At 70.8% G+C, this 6,182-nt stretch overlaps 1 pseudogene; it reads left to right on the top strand.

Moving 5' to 3' along the window:
- Positions 1-4,674: 4,674 nt before the first annotated feature.
- On the top strand, positions 4,675-4,794 carry LOC148756136 (5S ribosomal RNA; annotated as a pseudogene).
- Positions 4,795-6,182: the final 1,388 nt, after the last annotated feature.

The following is a 6,182-nucleotide window of genomic DNA, read 5'->3' as shown; positions in this document are numbered from 1 at the left end:
GCCTCTCCTTTTGCGCCGCCGCCCCGGCGTGCCTCCCTCCGAATCCCTGCCGCCCCTTGCCCCTCTGCAACCCCTGCAGCCGCCCAGCCAGCCGAAGGTCCCCCTGGCCAGAGGAGGGACAGCCGCCCAGCACTACAAGCTCGCATCCCCGGCCGCACACCAGGCCTGTCGGCCAGGGCTCCCCCCCTCTCCCTCTTCTTAGTGCTCTTCGCCGAGGCAGGCCGTCAGCCTGCAGCAGTCAGCCGCGTCTAGGTCGCCGCCGCCGCCACCGCCATCGCAGGGCTCCCTGTCGCTCCCCGACCCTGCCGCCGCCGCAACCCCCAACGCCCAAGCCCAGGGCTGCCTGCCGGCGCAGGCTTCCACCAGGCTCTCTCCATCCCAGGACGTGCCGGTCCTTTGCACCTCGGCCCGAGCCCAGGGGACGCCCATCCCTGCGCCTGCCCCTGGGCCCCGAGACACAGGATCGGCGTGTCCTCGGGCAAACGGGACGCCCACCCGCCCCGCCCCACCGGAGTCTTCTGTCTCCGCGGGCAGGCACCTCTCCCCACACCCCCGCGCGTCCCCTCCCGTCTCCCACAAGAGCCAGGAGCCCTCCCTTCCCGCCGGCCACGGTGTCCCCGACACAAAGGGCACAAAGAGCCGGGACAAACCAGGGGACGGCGGGAGCAGCACCCCAACACACCACGCGCCATCGACTCCAGGGGAGACCGCCACAAGGGAAGAGCAGGCACGCAGGCACACAATCCTCACAACCAGGGTGCCTGGGGGCTGCCACTCTCCTCCCGCGGGCGGGTCCCTGGGCGGGGCTCAGAGCCCACTGGCCCTCCGGAGACCCTGGCGGCCCGCCCCGGGGGCTTCAATGGTGACTGCCAACGCCAGGGCAATGCCTCCTTGGCGGAGCCCAGCCCCGGGCACGACCACACTCCGGTGGAGAAGCCACCACTTCAACACAGCCTCAGTGCGTCTGTCCCAGTCCGTGTGCCCGAATGTGCGTCCCTCCCACCCTCCCCCACCCCATGTCTGTCTGGCTCTGTGACGTGCCTGTTGGGTTCTCGCTCTGGCTCAGGAGCTCTCTCCCCGCGTGCCTGCCCCCTCTTTCTCTGTCTCTGTCCATGTCTCTCTGTATGTCTAGACACATACATGTACATATACGTGTATATTTCCATCTCGCTCCCTCTTACTCCTCCTCCCGTTCTGTCTGTCTGTCCCTGTCCTGCGGGGACTCTAGTCCCTCTGCCCGCACAAGAACGCAGGATTTGGCGAGGCCAAGAAGGAACACCCACAGAGCCACGGATAGGGGGCTCATAGCACCATGTCTCACGGGCGGCTGGCTTGGAGACACGGCAAGCCGGAGCCGCCCGATCCCCCACCTGCTGGCCGATTCTCTGCCAACCAACAGACCCACCAAGCCGGCCCACTGCAGTCCGCGCCCCTCTGCAATTTGCAGTCCACCATCCGCGCTTCCTAGCTTGGCCACCGCAGCTCTGCCGGTGTCCAATGGCCAACTGGCAACAGCTGAAGGCCAAGCGGTAACAGCTGATGTCAGTGCAGCCCCACGCAGTACCCCCGTCCCCCGGTACCCCCGTCTCCCCGTCACCCCTGTCTCCGTTCCCCCGGTTCCCCGTCTTCCTGTCCCCCGTCTCCCGGGTCCCCCGTCCCCACGTTCCACCATCCCCCCTATTCCGGTCCCCCCCGTCCCTGTTCCCCCCGTCCCCTGATCCCCCTGTTCCCCCGTACCCCCATCCACCCTCTCCCAGTCCACCCGTCCCCCGGTGCCCCGGTCCCCCCAGTGCCCCATCCCCCGTCCCCCGCTCCCCCGTCCCCCCAGTCCCCCCACGCCCCTGGTCCACCCGTCCCCCATTCCCTCGTCTCCCGGTCCCCCCCTCCCCGGGTCCCCCGACCCCCGTTCCCCCGTCTCCCGGTCCTCCGTCTCGCGGTCCACCTGTCCCCCGGTCCCCCAGTCCCAACGTCTCCCCGTCCCCCCGTCCCTCCTTCGCCTGGTCCCCCGTCCCCCCATACCCCCGGTCTCCCGTTCCCCGGTCCCCCGTCGCCTCCTGGTCCCCCGGTCCCCCGGTTCCCCCGGCGCCCAGGCGCCCTTCTACCGGTCCCCCCGTTCCCCGGTCGCCCCGTCTCCCGGTCCCCAGTCTCCCGGTCCCCTGTCTCCCGGTCGCCCGGTCTTCCGGTCCCCCGGTCCTCCGTCCAGTGTTACCCCCTTCCCCCGGTCCCCCGGTCCCCCCATCTCCCTGTCCCTCTGTCTCCCGGTCCGGCCGCACACCCATCCCCCCGTCTCCCGGTCCCCCGTCTCCCGGTCGCCCGGTCCCCAGGTCCCCCGTCTCCCGGTCCCCTCATCCCCTGGACCCCCAACCCCGGTCCCTGGTCCCCCGGTCCCCCAGTCCCCCGGTTCCCCCATCGCCCTGGCCCCCGTCTACCGATCCCCCAGTTCTCCGTTCGCCCCGTCTTCCGGTCCTCCCGTCCCACAGTCTCCCGTCTCCCGGTGTCCCATCTCCCGATCACCCCGTCCCCGGTCCCCCGTCTCGCGGTCCCCCGTCTCCTAGTCGCCCCGTTCCCCGGTACCCGATCTCCCGGTCCCCTCATCCCCCAGTCCCCCAACCCCCGGTCCCCCGGTCCCCCCGTCCCCCGGTCCCCGGTCCCCCGGTCCCCCCATCTCCCGGTCCACTGGTACCCCCGTCCCCCCAGTCCATTCATGCCCCTGGTCACCCCGTCGCCCGGTCCCCTATCCCCCGGTCCCCCCAACCTCCGGTCCCCCGGTCCGCGGGTCCCCTGGTCCCCCCATCCGCCGTTCCCCCGGTCCCCCCCGTCTCCGTTGCCCCGGTCCCCCCGTCCCCCGGTCCCCCCGTCCCCCGGTCCCCCCGACCCTCCAGTCCCCCTGTCCCTCTGTCTCCCGGTCCCCCCGTCACCCCGTCCCCCGGCCCCAGGTCCCCCATCTCCCGGTCCCCCCGTCTCACGGTCCCCCGTTCCCCCGTTTCCCGGTCCCCCCCTCCCCATGTCCCTCGTCCCCCAGTACCCTCGTACTCCTGTCCCTCCATCCACCGGTCTCCTGGTCCCTCCGTCCCACCGTCCGCCAGTCCCACCGTCCTCTCATTCCCCCAATCCCCCAGTCCCCCAGTCTCCCTGTCCCCAATTCCCCGGTCTCCCTTTCCCCTGGTACCGTGTCCCCCCATCTCCCGGTCCCCCCGTCCCCTGGTCCCACTGTCTCCCAGTACCCAGTCCCCCTGTCCCCCCGGTCCCCCGGTCCCCTTGTCCCCCCATCCCCCAGTCCCCCCGTCCCCCCGGCCCTCTCGTACTCCCGTCCCCCCATCTTCCGGTCACCCCTTCCCCCCGTCCCACATGCCCCCGTCTCCCAGACCCCCCGTCCCCCGGTTCTCCCAGTTCCAACGGTCTCCCTGTCCCCCTGCCCCCCTTCCCCCATCTCCTGGTACCCCGTCCCCCGGTACCCCCGCCCCGGGTTCCTACAGTCCCACCGTTCTCCCTGTCCCCCCCCTTACACCCGTCTCCCGGTCCCCTGTCCCCCTGTCCCCCCGTTCTGTCTGTCGGTCCCTGTCCTGCGGGGACTCTAGTCCCTCTGCCCGCACAAGAACCCAGGATTTGGCGAGGCCAAGAAGGAACACCAACAGAGCCACGGATAGGGGCCTCATAGCACCATGTCTCACGGGCAGCTGGCTTGGAGACACGGCAAGACGGAGCCGCCCGATCCCCAACCTGCCGGCCGATTCTCTGCCAACCAACAGACCCACCAAGCCGGCCCACTGCAGTCCGCGCCCCTCTGCAATTTGCAGTCCACCATCCGCGCTTCCTAGCTTGGCCACCGCAGCTCTGCCAGTGGCCAATGGCCAACTGGCAACAGCTGATGGCCAAGCGGTAACAGCTGATGTCCGTGCAGCCCCCACGCAGCACCCCTCCACGCGAGGCCCAGAGCCTGGAAAGTGCTCTCTGCAAGTCTGTCCCCACAGTCCCCGTCTGTCTCTCTCCGCCTACCTCTTGCTCCGTCTCTGGCCTTCTCTCATCCTCTCTCTCAACACCCTGGGTCAGGAGAGGTGATGTGTAGCCAGTGAAGTGACCAGTGATCGGGCGGGACGCCGGTCGCTGATGAGGGGCGAGGGCCCAGACAGAAGGCTGTGTGACGAAGGGTGGCGGCAGTCTGGAGGTGCTGCCCCCTGGTCGCGGGTGGCTCTCCCTGGCTTTGGGCCAGTGGGTGGGGCCGGCCAGGGCCAGGGCCTGGGTTGCACGTCCCTAGGGTGGAGGGGACTGAGAGGACCCTGCGACCCCCTCGGTGGCCCTGAGTGGTGGGGACAGCACAGCAGCAAGGGGGGTGTGCTTTTGTGGGGCTGGGGGGGGATGAGAGGGGTTGGGGTAGGGGGGCGTGGTAAAAGCCATTCCGGGCGTGGGGAGTCCCAGGATGCCAGGGCGCCCAGACATATGTCACAGTCAGGGAAGTGACAGAGGCCTGTGGAGCCACTGGGGGGCGCGAAGGGGCCTCGCTGCGGGCCAGGAGTAGCCCGTCGCCCACACCAGCGGCGACCGGAGGAGGCGGGGAGCGGGCGGGAGTCACTCGGGCAGACATGCTCGCCACCCGAGCGGCCCAGCAGCATGGCGCGTGCGCTCAGGAGGCAAGTCGGGAGCAGGCTCTTGGAGTGCCGGGAGCCGGGTCCCAGTGCCTAAGGCCATACCACCCTGAACGCAGCAGATCTCGTCTGATCTCGGAAGCGAAGCAGGGTCTGTCCTGGTTAGTACTTGGATGGGAGACCGCCTGGGAATACCTGTTGGCTTTTGCTAGCGTCTCCTTTTGCATCGCCGCTCCGGCGTGGATCCCTCCGAACCCCTGCCGCCCCTTGCCCCTCTGCAGCCTCCCAGCCAGCCGCAGGTCCCCTGACCAGCAGAGGGTCAGCCGCCCGGCACTACAAGCTGGCAGCCCCGGCCGCACACCAGGCCCGTGGGCCAGGGCTCCCCCCCCACACCCTCCTCTCAGTCCTCTTCGGTCCCGCAGGCCGTCATCGCGAATCCTTCGCCGACGCGCGGTCGCCGCCACCGCCGCCTGCGCCAAAGCCACCGCCACCACCGGGCTCCCCACACCCCCCCACACCCCCCCGCCAGCGCTGCCCTCGCCCCCGCCCCTGTCCCCGCCCCCGCCGCCGCCACCGCCAAACTCCCTCAAACTCCCTCCTGTGCTCTCCCCACCTCGGCCGCCAGCACCGCGCTCCCCATCTCCGCCACCAGTGCTGCCCTCTCCCCACCCCCGCCCCCGCCGCCGCCATATCCGTACTCCCTCAATTCCCTCCTCCGATCTCCCCGCCTCCAGCACCGCCATCTCCCCGCCCCCGCCCCAGACCCCCGCAGCCACCATCGCCATACTCCTCAGTCTCCCGCCTCTGCTCTCCCGGCCTCCGCAGCCAGCACCGCCCTCACGCCCTCCCCCGCCCCCGGTGCCGCCATTGCTGCACTCCCTCAATTCCCTCCTCTGCTCTCCCCGCCTCCAGCACCGCCATCTTCCCCGCCCCCGCCCCAGCCCCCGCCGCCACCAATGCCATACTCGCTCAGTCTCCTGCCTCTGCTCTCCCGGCCTCCGCCGCCAGCACCGCCCTCATGCCCTCCCCAGGCCCCGCCGCCACCGCCGCCGCCATCGGCCCCCGTGTCCCAGCGCCCACCGTCAAAGCCCCCATTGTCGCCGCCGCCATCGCCGCCCTGGCGCCATCCACGCGGTTGCCATCGCCTACCTTGCCACCCTCCCCTGCCTCCGCCGCCGCCGCCGCGGGGTCCTCCCACAACTCCCAGGCCCAGGGTTGCCTGCTGGTGCAGGCCTCCACCAGCCTTGGGGCTGCGGTTGGGGGTAAACCTGGTGGCGGTAGGGGGGCGGGTTGTATGCCGGTCTGGGTGCGGGGAGTCCCAGGATGCCAGAGTTCCACGACTTCTGGCACCATCAGGGAAGTGGCAGTGTCCCATGGAGCCCCGGGTGGCGCGAAGGGGCCTCGCTGTCGGCCAGGAGTAGCCCGCCGCCCACGCCAGGGGCATTAGGAAGAGGCGGGGAGCCAGACTGGGGGGGGACGCGGTGCTGGCAGAGCCGGCCCGCGGGTCGATGCTCGCCACCGGAGCGGCTCATCTGCATGGCGGGCGCTCACGAGACAGGCCGGGAGCAGGCTCTTGGGGCGCGGGAGCCGGGTCCCAGC

The sequence above is a fragment of the Rhinolophus sinicus genome, chromosome 12, assembly GCF_057876585.1.
Source record: "Rhinolophus sinicus isolate RSI-liver-muscle chromosome 12, RSI-T2T, whole genome shotgun sequence".
Classification (NCBI taxonomy): domain Eukaryota; kingdom Metazoa; phylum Chordata; class Mammalia; order Chiroptera; family Rhinolophidae; genus Rhinolophus; species Rhinolophus sinicus.
Note: the sequence above shows the minus strand (reverse complement) of the source record. Positions and strands in the feature narration are given on the sequence as shown.